This window comes from Nelumbo nucifera, chromosome 1 (genome assembly GCF_055504915.1).
Source record: "Nelumbo nucifera cultivar China Antique chromosome 1, China Antique-T2T, whole genome shotgun sequence".
NCBI classification, from domain to species: domain Eukaryota; kingdom Viridiplantae; phylum Streptophyta; class Magnoliopsida; order Proteales; family Nelumbonaceae; genus Nelumbo; species Nelumbo nucifera.
This window is the reverse complement of record NC_142649.1, coordinates 160,831,292-160,845,590: the sequence shown is the minus strand read 5'-3', so window position 1 is coordinate 160,845,590 and position 14,299 is coordinate 160,831,292.

Genomic DNA, 14,299 nt, shown 5'->3' with positions numbered 1-14,299 from the left:
AGCCAATCGGATGGACCTTAGCCCTCTATGCAGATTACGTAAATGACGTCATTACTCTCCCGCGACTTAACAAAAATGGTTCTACAAGAGTCAGGGACCCGTTACAGGAGGTCTCAAACCACTTACGCCTATATAAAGGTCTCATTTCCACTTCAAGAGGTATGCACGATTAAACTCTCACACTCTCTAATCTCTTAAGAATCTCTAAGAACTCTTCACTGACTTAAGCATCAGAGTGCCCACCCTGAGTAAAAGCAACCTGGGCACTCTAACTCTCTCTTGCAGAATCATATAGCTCGGCCAAACTCAACTCGGCCATCGACAGAGTAAACTCCCGATTCAGCGTTTGAGTCATATGCCACGTGAGAGCTGCCAGATCGCACACCATCAAAAACATCTCCTGATGACAAGTACGGGAGATGTTCCCAATGCACATTGAGATGTGCATGTGGGGCACCCCACAACTTCCCACAACACATCCCAATCGTGTATTGGGAAATCTCCCAATGACAAATACGAGAGATGTTCTCAATGCATACTGAGATGTGTATTGGAAACATCTCCTGATGACAAGTACAAGATATGTTCCATTACAAAAAGGGAGTCTTGCTGATGTTTAAAAGAAATGCTGTAAAAAATCCAATTTTTATGATGTTAAAAATAAATGTCACAGCAAAAATATGTCATATAATTTAATTGTCTCTAGAAATAAATATATTATAAGCAATATACGAAAACAATCAAACATATTAATATTATCATAAAATGATAGGTAAATGATAAATCAAAGAAATAAATAATTATTCATATTCAAAAGTCTAAATACATATTTCACATAAATTATGTCTATCTACTAATATTAATATTGGTAATTTACATGTTACTAATGGCCTAAAGTTTAATGTGATTGTTTCTTATAAAATTATCACTTAATTTATGCCAGTATCTTACACACATAAGGTGTGGGCCCCATGGGATACTTGCATTTCACTCGTGATAGGAGTTTAGCTCCATCAGTCCTTTGTCATTTATGCTCAAAGATAGATTGCAAATATTCATTTACTCCGCACCCATAATTATGTGTAATGTGTAATGCTCCCAAATATCCAAGGTTTTTTCCTAAACAGCCAAATATACACCAAAAGCTTTCCTAGCAAAAGAAAGAAAGAAAGAAAAACCACTAACAATTTGATTGTATTGTATATATCAAAGGGTAATTTGAGTTCAGTCACCCTCAGAATTCCTAATGCATACAGTTTGGATCCACGTAGGGGGGGGGGGGGGGGATTCCCAATTCATGGGGGGATGGTGTTTATGGGGAGAAGGGGTGTGCATAAATACATTAGGGAAACCAATAAAACAATTATGAAGAGGAAAAATCTATGATACTGAAAAGACATGGTACCAAAAGAGTTTTGACCACTCAAAGCATCGCATGAATTGTGATTAATACTACCTGATTGGTCATCTCTTTTATGATGCCAATTTATTTAGTGTAAGGTTTTTGATATCATGTTTTTCTGGTGTCATAGTCAACCCATATATGAAAATGACTGTACGGTTCTTGTTATACAACATTGTCTTCATCATTTTTATAATCATCTAAGCCATATTATATGAATTCCATTTAGCCATCTGTTTTATTCAGTGCCACATCAATAATCAAGTTATGACCCTTAAATAATTTATTACTACAACCCTTGTCCTTTTTTTGTCTGCCCCTAGTTCTAATCTTTAACTTACAACATACAACTTTATCATACTAGTCCTATAGATGGTCTTCTTTGCATATGATCAAATAATCTTATTTTACTTTTCCTCATTTTATCACTTATTGAAAGCAATATTTTCAACCCACCATTGACCAAATTGGTTGAACTATGAAAAGAGTCATGATCTCTGTTAGGATTGACCTCTAACATAGGGTAATAACCTTCTTATTTATAACTAAAAACCTACTTCATCTACAAAATGAGGCCCACACCAATGTTAAGTATTGAAAGTCATTGTGTTGGGACTTCTATTTGAGTTAGAAATGTATTATATGTGACTTGTCAAAAAAAAATGCAGCAACTTTCTAATTTGAGCTAAAGTTAAAGTGGCAATATTTGGTACATCACATAAACATGATCCGAATATAATACAAAATTAGTGGATTTGGATTACCTTATATTTTTGTCAAAATCATGTTGATTCATTGAAAAGTATTTATCATTTAATTTAAACAAAATAATTATACAATTTTGTATTAATTCAGGTGATGTATATAATTTAGTACAGAACTAAATAAATTAATTGTATTAATTCAGATTATAAGAGAGAAAAGCTCTCTTCTTTGAAGGCTTCGCTTTAACACATGTACTCGCAAGAGTCCAAGAGAGATAGTAGAGAATTTTAATAAAAAATAATATTTTTGGAGTGGACAAATGAAAAGATCGTCGAGGAGGGGTCAGGAATTGGAAAAGTTAAGAGACTCAATGATTAGCCATGTAGTAGGAAAAGAAAAGAGACAAAATAAAAAAGAAAAAAGAAAAAGAGAGAATAGAGGAAAAACAAACAAGGAACTGAACTAAGTGAGTGGGATAACCAATAATAGCGCCCCCACTATATAGTCAGCCATCAAGTGTATACGAATGTAGTAGGAGATGTTTAACCAATAAAATGTCCCAAGTTGGTCATCTAGGTGTATATGGTCATATAGGCACCAAACATCATAATGAACAATATGAAAAGAAAATTCAGATTTATTATTTTTTAAAGAAAAATGAGTTCTACAATGTTTACTCAATTGACAAGTTTGACATATCAACTCTGACACTAACACTAACTTAAAAAACTTTGGAAACACAATCTTTATGGAATTAAAGGATAAATTACCATGAGGATTGTGTCATAAATAGGCCTGACTCTTACAAGACTGACTCTTAGACTCTATGACTACAAGACCATCCATCATACATCATCTACCAATCATCTTCCCTGAGGCTAATTAAATCATGAATCACACAATAAGAAGGGACAAAGGTTACTGAACACTTTAATGAATTAGTGATACTACTAACAAAAAATAAATTAATAGGGAATTGTGGAACATGTAAAACATTAAAAATGATAGGACCAAAAGGAAGAGAAATGGTTCATTGACCAGCTATGGTAGAAAATGAACCATCAGCCAATCTCACTTTCTATCTTCCAGAAAGAAAATGATAGGTTTGAAAGTAAGTAGACTTATCAGTCATATGTTTTGACGCTTCAGAATCAATTATCCAAGGAGAGTTAGAGGAATGAGACAATACATGGAGAGATGTGGAAAAATTACCTGATTTAGACGCATATGAAGTTGATGGAGGAGGAGCATCCATCTAATGAATTGCCCTACCATAAAGTTCTAAATGGCCACGGAAGGAATTAATGATATCCTCCATAGGGTCAGAACCAGAGGTGTATGTCTGAGTTGTAGTCGTAGTCGGAGGCTAGTTCTCTTGAGTTGCCATGTTTGTTGTGGTGAGCTTTCTTGAACCTTGCTGTCCTAACTTCTTATTCAGATCTCAACCTTGTTTCTTATTTATTTCTTAAGCCCATTTTGACTTCCTATGAAGGTCCTAGCATGTGTCACGAATGTGCTAAGACTCTTGGCAATGGGTGCATCATAATTTTTCTTTATCAACCACCCTTTTTTGAGAGTTTATCTTCTTAAAGGGATTTCCCCCACCTGTAACAATACTTTCTTTTATTGCAAACACAACTGCATCTCCCCCAAAATTATTCATCAGATTTCTTCTACTTTCCTTTGATTGTACTAGAGCATATACCTCTTGGACGGATGGGAGATCCTTGCTTCCAAGGTCTAATGGGTTCATACATAGGGTTCCAGCCAAGGAGGAAGGCAAAGACTCACTGTTGCAAAACAAGAGACCTATACGTTTTGACATCTTCATCACACTTCCAATTTACACTTTGGTAGTGATCCAATTCCTTCCAAATGAAAGACAAGTTTGAATAGTACACAGAGAGACTCCTCTCCCCCTGTTTACAAGTAGAGGATTCTGCTTGTAACTAGGGTGATCATTTCAGCACAGCTTGGCCTAGCCTAGAAATTCTAGACTTGGGTTTGGGTTTTGTGTTCAAGCCCGGCCCGGAACCAAGCCCACATCAAGCCCACAAATTTTAGGGCCGGGTTTGGGCTTAACACTTTAAGCCTGGCCCGGCCCACATATATTTAAACTTACACATTTTGTGTATAATGTATACATATGTATACATGTTATTTTACATTATATTATATATTTTATATAAATATTATAACATGACATGTATAATTTATATTATATGTAATATTTTATATTATATAATGTATAAAATAAGTTTATATGCATGTTATGCTATTTAATATATAGATATGTAATATTTTATATATGAGTGACATTGGCCCGGAATCAGGCCTGGCCTGGCCCGGGCCCATATAGACCTGGATTAGGGCTTATGTTTTAGGCCTGAAACCCTAGGCTGGGCCGGGGCCGGGGCCAGGCCTAAGCTATAGCCATTATCATAAGTGCAAATCCTAGCCCAAGCCTGGCCTGGCCCATGATCACCCCTACTTGTAACTGATAGATTTTTGCATAGTGGCGCAATTCAGAATAGGTTAACTTTGCTTGTTCCCAAATCTCATAAGTTGTTTCAGCTATATAAAATTTCTTCTCACCTAAGGTTGCATAGACACTAAGATCCATGACATTAGCATGTTGTTTTCCAAGTTTTATCTATCATGTTCAACACTCCCAGAATTAGGTTCTTTAATTCTTTCATTTGTATATCCTATCTTTCCCTTTGTAGTAATGTATAACCTAATCCCCTTTGACCATTTTAAGTAATTGAGACCATCAAGAGGTATGACAGCCATAAGGAAGGATAAATCCATACCCCTACTCAGTCCGTTCTACATTGAGAAAACACCAGATGTGGCAAAATCTTCACTATTCATGATAACTGGGTTCATATCACACTCAAAAGAGTTCCAAAAAAGAACTAGAAAAAAATATAGTCCAACCTGTTTCCCTTTCACACACTATATTATTTTTGAAAAAACTTTGCACCAAGAAGCTAGAGACAACCACCTTTTAATTTGAACACAGTCCTTCAATCACCAAAAAAATGTTTTACTGTTGTTATGACACCTACAAGTCATCACCGAACTACAAACTAACCACCAGACTGTTGTCACAACACACATGTCATCTCCGACCTACAAATACACCACAAAGCTACTGTCACAACACATACAAGTCACCTTCGACCTACAACCACCACAAGGATCACTTGATCCTACAAAAAAGGAAGGTACAAGTGTTGATCACCTCACATTCTAAAATCAGTCCAAAGATCTACTTTGGTTCTTCAGAGAAAAAATTCAGTAGCAAGTGAAGGAAGAAAACAAAAGAGTGCTTTCTTGATCTCCTTTTAGATCATATGGACCTACTCTGATACCATATTATCCAAAAGAGAAAGTGAAGAAAAGAGAGAAGGAAGAGGAGAAAAGAGAGATCTATGAGCAAAACTCAATGCTGGCGGCACCAACTTTTTTGGTATTTATATTAGGGCGACCATAACAGAATATAAAAGAGGGGAAATTACAATAGTACCCCTGTGATACTAAATAGAAATAAAACAAAAGACAAACAACCTATAAACGGCCTTAACAAAGAGGGGGAATTACAATAGCATCCCTATGATACTAAACAAAAAATAAAACAAAAGACAAACAGCCTTTTAACAATTACCTTGGTTTAATAATTCATAACAAAGGGAAGATTGAGGAGTATGTTGTTCATAGAATTAGAATAGGATGGGCAAAATGCTAGGGTACCTCTAGACTCTCACATGATAGGGAAATACCACTTTGGCTAAAAAGAAAATTCTATATAACAGTTGTGAGGCCAGTTATGTTGTATGAAGTAGGAATGGTAAAACTAGAAAGTACAACTCCTAGATGATAAGATGAAAGAAAGTAGACTAAGATCATTTGACCTCATGCATAGAAGACCATCTATAGCACCCATTAGAAGAAGTGTCTGTTACAAGTTTGAAGGGGCTAGAAGAGCTAGAGGTAGATTGAAAAGGAATTGGGTGGAAGTAGCAACAAAAGGATTTAAGCACCCATAATATAACGTTGGATATGGCACTAAATAAATGGAATTCAGAAACATGATCCATGTAGGCAATTCTATATAGTTGGGATAAGGCTTAGATGATGATGATGATGATGAATTGAAGAGTTTCAATAGAATAAGGTCCAATATTAATGCTGGGCCACTTGCAAAATTTAATAAATGTTGAACCCAAGTCTACCCAAATTGCATCCCCCTAAAGAACCCTAAGGAATTAAAAAAATCCAAATCTTCTTGAAACTTTCCCAACATTTCAAAAGAATTTAAAAATAACTTTTAACTTATAAATCCAGGGAATATTTTATTAGTTTCAATAAAATTTAGTTGGAAACAATGGTGAGGCTAGAAAATTCCCTAGCAACACATTTGCATATAACTAAAATCAATATTTGGATTTGTTGATCTAAATCTTTGAATAAGCAACTTCAGTTGAACCATGCAAGACATAAAGTGTTTTTAGAAGTTATACTTAAATGATTATTTTAAGAATAATTAACTCTTTATAATAACTGCAAATAATAAAACATCCTTATTTAATAGAATTGCATTTGCTTAAATAACAAAGTAACTAAAGTCTTAATTAAATTGTCACTTGGAGTACTATAAATATATCATTCCTTAACGGCAATACTAGAAGTAGTGTTATATGGACTCTCCTAAATGCACCTGCCCATGTTGAACACACATCTGAGTCCAACACACTACGGATTCTTGAGTCCACTCCAATGTAACATTTCCCTTCTATCTCCTAGCTTATTTGACATAAACGAACAGCTAATGAATAAAATGAATGCCATTTTTCATATTAAACATTAGCAATGAAGGGAATGTTTTTTAGCAATGAAGGGAATGTTTTTTTTCAGGTATATAATGATAAATTTCAAAAAAAAATATAATCTATTTAATAATAATTGACATTCCAATGAAGTAGGGTGGCAAAATTTCCCATTTCCCCAATCCTGTACAAGTAGGGTGGAGTCAGGGAAGTTTCCATCGCACTTCGCATGGACCAGTGGGGGGTCCTGCATAGTAATTGATGATTGTGTTTGTTATTTGGGATTTATGTTGAGTGTTTGTATTTTTCTTATGAATCACTAAAGCTGTGTTTGGAAACGATGCAAATATGTGTGAATGCAAATATGTAGAATATAAAACAGTTCATATAAATTGTAAAATTGGGTTAGTTTTGCATTGACGAATTTATCTTCTTACCAAATAGACTTTTAGTTGTAATGGATGCAAACATGAATTCCAATAAAGCATATGATTTTTTTTATCAAAAGCCCACTTGAATGTAAATTTATTTCTTTTTTATTGATATACTTTTACATCTTATTATCAATGTAAATATGCATTGGTCTGTCATTTGTCAATGCAAAAATGTAATGTTGTCGAACACAGGCAAAAGTAAACCAGAGTACAAATTTACCATGAACCGGGATTTACACTCCATTTGCATCGTTTCCAAACACAGTTTTAATGAATTTGTGTTAGTAACTTTAAATATATGGTTGAATATGTTTGACTATGTTTTAATATATTTGGAACTATTTTGATAGGATTGTAAAACCATAGTTGCTGTGTCACTGGACAAAAGAAAGCATTAACTTTTGTGATTATTCTCAGTTCCCCCTAGCTTCTGATTATGAGAACCATGATGGTAAAACCAAATGGCATCGGTTGCCTCTCTTATAGATAACTTCCCCCCAGCTTTTGTTCTTATTGGTTTTCATTTGGCTACTAACTTGATGACCGAAGGGTTTTTCATTGAAAACCCTTCGACCTCCTATCCAGAACCCCTTATACCCTTCAACCTCCTACTTCCAAAGCACAAGTGTTAAACCAAGAAGGATTATATGGCATTACCTTCTCTTCTCCTACTCAAACGAACACAGGTCGATGCTGGGTTGGATATCTCTGAATCGAAAGAAATCATCCCCCTTCTCAAGCGAACAACTTACAACACTTGTAAGTTGTAATCCTAGATTTCTTTCTCAATCTCTATATGAAGATAGAATCTCCCTCTGCAATATTCTTTGTCAAAAAACTATTCTCCTTTCGAATAGGAAGCAGAGTGCACATGCAGGAGAAGTATTTTTTTTGGCTTCCCCGCATCCCTTCGTTAGACTGGTTCATTGTAAGATTATATTGGTTCACATCCGGTTTAGTTTTAAAACCGTTGTATCTATTAGGGGGTCATAGGGAACACCGGCTCTAAATCGCCAGCTTACACTGTTTTTCTTGTAATGCTAACACAATCAAATGATAAGATAAAACCAATATGTCACCTATCGTGCTTGTTATATCAATATTTTAAATCTTCTTGGGGATGTGATACCTCATTGAGTTGAATTCAAAAATAAAACTATTACATTATAATAGATTAATTAAAAAGATCAAGTACCCGTTTGGCAAGTCTTTTCTAGAAGATTTGTTGCAAGATCTGACAGTTAAAAGGCATGATAAGCTTTTGCAAATAGAACTTGAAAGACCAAAGACTTTGGTTGAAATATTTTTCATAGATCTTCGGAACTACCATAAAAGCTAGAAGACCATTTGGTAATGTGATGAAAATATGTATTATGTATATATGAATGTCTTATGTGTTGGTCAACAAACTTTTCATTTTACATATGTGGGACCCACATATATATCTAAATGTGCATTTCATAGTTCTGGGTCTCACGTTCAATCACCATAAATGGGTCCCACATACATTTCAACATATGCATAATATGTAATGTGGGCCCCACATACATTTTCCAAAGTGGGCCCCACATGCCATTGGTGGACATGTATGTGGGACCCACATTGGTGGGTCCCACTTACACATTCAAATTTTGTTGAAAGATAACCCATTTTCTCCCAAATGTGTGTGTCATGCCACACATTCGAAGAAGACGAGGCAGTAAAAGATTGTAAAAGCTTCATTTGAAGCTTCCTAAACAAGCCTAAATTCAGGATGTTTGTGTCTTTTGTGGGCTGGAGCTTTTTCCCAATAGACCTCTCCATTACCAAATAGGAAAAGCTCAGAATTCGGGCTTCCAAGATTCTAAACAGTCCGAAACCCGCACGGAAAGACTTCCCAAACACAACTCAAATTAAGTAAATCAAAGAGAAAGAGCTAAGAGTTATAATAAAATATCAAGATAGAAATTAAGGAAATATGGAAAAAGCTATATGGAAATATGGAAAAAGCTTTGTTTTGAATATTTATCTAATAAAAACATGTAATGGGTGCTAGTAGAGGAGGGATTGATGACGTCTTCCTATAATCCTTTTAGTAAAGAAATGCGACATACATCTTCATAAAATTAGGACCACCAAAGTGAATGAGAGTCACTAAGCAAGACGAGAAGAAAAATGTATTAGAATATGATGGTATCCTAACAAAAGTGTGGAAAGATATGGGAGATCTAAGTTTATTATGGCTAATTACAATGGGTAATATAAGTATGGAAAGGGTGCAAAAACCAATATTAAAACACCTATGGGAGAGACAACCGATTTTATAATTATAATGGATCTTCGTAAGGGAGAAAACTAGGAAGGGAAAATAGATGGAGAGGATTGTTGACCTAGATTGATTTATTTTAGTATATAAATAGTGGGGACCCATGTGATACACGAGATTTGTGAAACGAAGGCTAAATAATAGAAACACATAAGAGTATACAATTGTTTTATATTTTTAAATTTTTAAATAATTAATAATTATTTATATTTTTGAGTTTGACAATGATATAGAAAATATATGATATCTGAAATTTTTTTGACCAATCAACTAGTATCATTAACGTGGTAGCCAATAAGTGTTATTTATCAAAATTCATGGGTGGATTTCCATTGGTCAAAGCTCTTTCGATACCATATCTTTCCCGCATCATAGATTTTCCCTTATATACTACTATTAATAATTTTTTTATAACACAAAAATAATAATAATTAATTTCAATTAGCGTTGTTAATCGTAATAATGAAACCAACCAACTCGACTCGAGTTAGTCGATTTTATAGTATTTTTGACCAGCTTTGGTTCAACAATTTCCTAACCTCACTATGTTAGATCAAATTTCGCTTTGACCATTTGTAAATTGACCAAAATTGAACAACCCGACCATAGATATATATTTATATTTTATATTTTTAATGTAATTTTTTAATACAGGAAAGTGGGAAGTTTCCCATTTTTCTGAGTCTAAAGTATTTTATATCATGAATTTAATTTTCAATTTTATTTTTTAAGTTTAAATCTTTTGAACTAACTAAGCAAACTGAAAATCGACTCAAACTGATACAACCCAAGTTGGTTTCTGGAAGGGGTGCAAATGGATCAGATCATGATCCAATCCGAAGTCAGGTCCTATATTCTGGGATTCAGATAGCCCCATTTCGAATCTTCGAATCAGATCTGATTAGAAATCGGATCAAATTCAGATCACCTGGTCCCTATCTAATTCGATAAGATTCAATCAGATATATATGTTATTTATTTATTTATATAAATATATAACACACATAGATATATTACTTTTTTATTCATTTATAAATAATTTTTTATATTGCATTTTTGTAAATTTGTTATATTACTTATTTTTTTATAAAAAAACATGTATATAGATGACGAAAATAGTTGAAAAGATTATTGTAGTTTTTGTTTTTCTTTATTTAAATTGTTATATTTATTTTAATTTTAATAATTTTTTAATTTTTTAAAATCAAATTAGATAGGATCATATATGAAAATCTAACTTCCTCATCAGATTCGAATTCAGATCGATGTGTATCATACCTGGGATCTGCAATTAACAGTATCGGATCTAATTCAGATTACCCTAATTCGAATCTAATCCAATCTATTTGAACCCCTAGTTTTGGGTGACTAACTCCCCAACCTAACTAAGTTGATTTAGTTGGCCAAACAGCCTATAATCAAACCGAACCAACCCGTGAACACTCCTAATTTTGGCTAAATTCATAGTCTAATTTCTAATAACTAAAAATAGTTTAATCTTCAATAATTATTGAAAATTTATAGCAAAAATACAAATTTATTGAAAATATATTGGTAATAAAAATACAATAAATAACAATAAAAATACAAAAATTACAATAATTACAAAAATACAATAGATACTAAAAAATATATTAAATTAGTAAATAAATAGTGTAATCTCAAATAATAGTTTAATCTTTAATAAATATTGATTAATAAATTATAACAAAAATACAATAAGTACAATAAATTAAACTTAAAAAGTTAAATAACAGTAGTTTAATCTCTAATAATTATTTAAAATTTTCTATTAAATAAAAAACAAAAATAGATTTATACATACTTGTTGAAAATATATTTATCACAAAAAACAATAAATAATTACTTGAAATATGACAAATATTGATTTTAGTATATTTAAATATATAATAAATACAGATTAAGATTTTAAAATTATTATTAATAAACTTTAATTTTTTTAAAGTTTTTTCTAGAATTATTAATTGATATAAGTGAAATTAGTTATTTACAATATTATTTAGTTATTTAAATAATATCATTATTTAAATTTTAAAATATTAACTATTTATTGAATTTAATAATCCACAAAAGTATAATTCATACTATTATTACATAATTTCGTTATTAATTTTTTAAAATATTATATTATTATTTTTTTTAATATTGGGTTGATGGGGACAATGTTTTTAAAACTAGATCAAACTAGATTGTTAGACCGGAAAAATTGGAAACCGAATACCGTTTCACCTCAAAACCGCTTTTTGTCCAAAAACCATTTATTTGGTTAGCGAACTGCTGACCTGGGCGGTCGAACTGTCAACCCAGACAACAGTTTTTGGCCTTTTTCCATTTTTCTTTTTTTTTTGTCAAAGTGGGTCGTCTGTTTGGATCAAACAGTTGGACCATTCAACCCCAAAACGGTTCCCTATCCAATCCAATTTTAAAAACCTTTGACTGGGAGTGGGTGCCTTGTCTTGAGCTCGGCTCGGTGTATGGCATGGCCTGGCCCAAGGCTCGACCCATAGCACGGCACACGTGCCCGTGCGGACTCGGGCCGTGGGCCATGCCAAACCAACCCCCCAAATTACCCTAGAGGAGGGAGGCACGGCCCGGGACACCTCGTGGGCCAGCACGGCAGAATCACACTTTGTACGGGCCACATGTGGGTCGTGTCATATCAACCTAGCAAGACCCAATTTACACCTCTACTTGAACCCGCCCAATACAGGGGATGGGGCAAGGAAATTCGAGGATTCTCCATCCTTGATGAGGAGTGGGGTGCCTTGCCCCTGAACTTGCCCGACATTGAGGAGTGGTTGCCTTGCCCTAAACCCACGTGACACTAGGGATGGGGCAGGGATGGGGTAAAGTGTCTTGACCATGGGGCAGAGAAAGGGATGGGGTGTCCTGCCCTGAACCCACCCCGTTGTCATTCCTATATAATCATTAATTATTAGTGGAATTAATAAAAATGTTATCTTTTATAATTATTTTTATTTATTTAATGTTAATCAAAATTTAATTTACAAAATAATAAAAAGAATAAAAATTATTAAAACTATACAAATTATTAATAAAACTAAATTTATTAAAAAGTATTTGTTGATATTCAATTAACAATATTTATTTTTTATAAATCAATATTAAATGAAAAATAAAACTATTAAATCTTTTAGATTTTCCCATGCATCGCAGGAGTCCTTGCTAGTGAAATAAAAAAAAATAGAAAATTCAAAAAAGGAAAAAATTTCTTCGCTACTATGTTTTAGTGTGTGTGTGTGTGTGTGTGTGTATATAATATTAACTTGCATTCTCTTTCATTAAATCCTATATTTAAGGGATTTTTTTTGTCATTAATAGTTTATACTAATTGGATCTATATCCAATATTTTAATAATATAAAACTTGTCTTAAAAAAAACCCAAAAATGAAACTATTACAAGTGGCTCGTAAGCAATTCAACCATTTAGGTCAAATCAAATGTATATACCCATGATATTATACCTAACTAATAAAATTTTTAAAATATAAATAAATACAAAAAAGTTGTAGAAAATTTGGCCATATCTTTGATATTTTATATTAATCATATTAAAGAAAAATAAGTGTGATAAAAAAATTATTTTTATTGAAGATGAAAATGATATACAAAATTTAAACTAACAAAAAAGTGAAATTGTTTTCTTGGTTGGTGGTGGGTTAATAGTTCTACTTTCACATCAAATGTATTAACATTTGGTGTAATAATCAAATAATAAAAATACAAAAAAAAAGCAAAGAATACATAAATTTCATAGAAAACAGCTGGATATATCTCTAATATTGTATATTCATCATATTAAACAAAAAACAATGGTGATAAATATTGAATTTGGTTTATCTCTAATTATGAGAGCAAAAAATGTAATTCGAGCTATTACTTTCACCTCACCCCCTCTTTATTAAGTCTTATATTTGAGGTATTAACTCCCATTTATTAAATCTTATATTTAAGGTGTTTTTTCTCATCAATAAATTTTATTAGTTAATTCTATTGCCTTTAACAATATAAAACAAAAAAAAAACAAAATCATTATTTTATCTAGGTGGTGGGTAAACAATTCAACCATTAGTGTTTAATAGGTCAACCTTCAATGTCATAATTAAATAATAAAAATTAAAAAATAAAAGACAACTTTATGAAAAATTTTATAAATGAAATAAAAAAGAATTATTTTATACACATAAAAGCATAAAAAAGATGTAATAAAATTAGCCACATTACTATTTATCATCATCATCAAGAATTGGCAAAGTATGTGCATGTTCGCTAGTTCATAACAAAGAAGATATTGAAAGGATGTCAACCATAAAATTAGGGTAGGATGGCAAAATGAAAAGATATTAGATATGCGAATGCCACTTGAGTAAAAGGAAAACCCTATAAAATAGTTACAAAGGCCAGCTATATCATATGAAACATTATAACTGGAGCCATATTGGTGTGTGAAATACCCTACATAATTGTCATTGCCATGCTTACATCAACAAACCATGTTTCCTGGTTGAGTGAACTATAAAATAGTTGGAACCATGAATTGCTGAACCAGCATAACATTAGTTGTCTTCGCAAACCAAA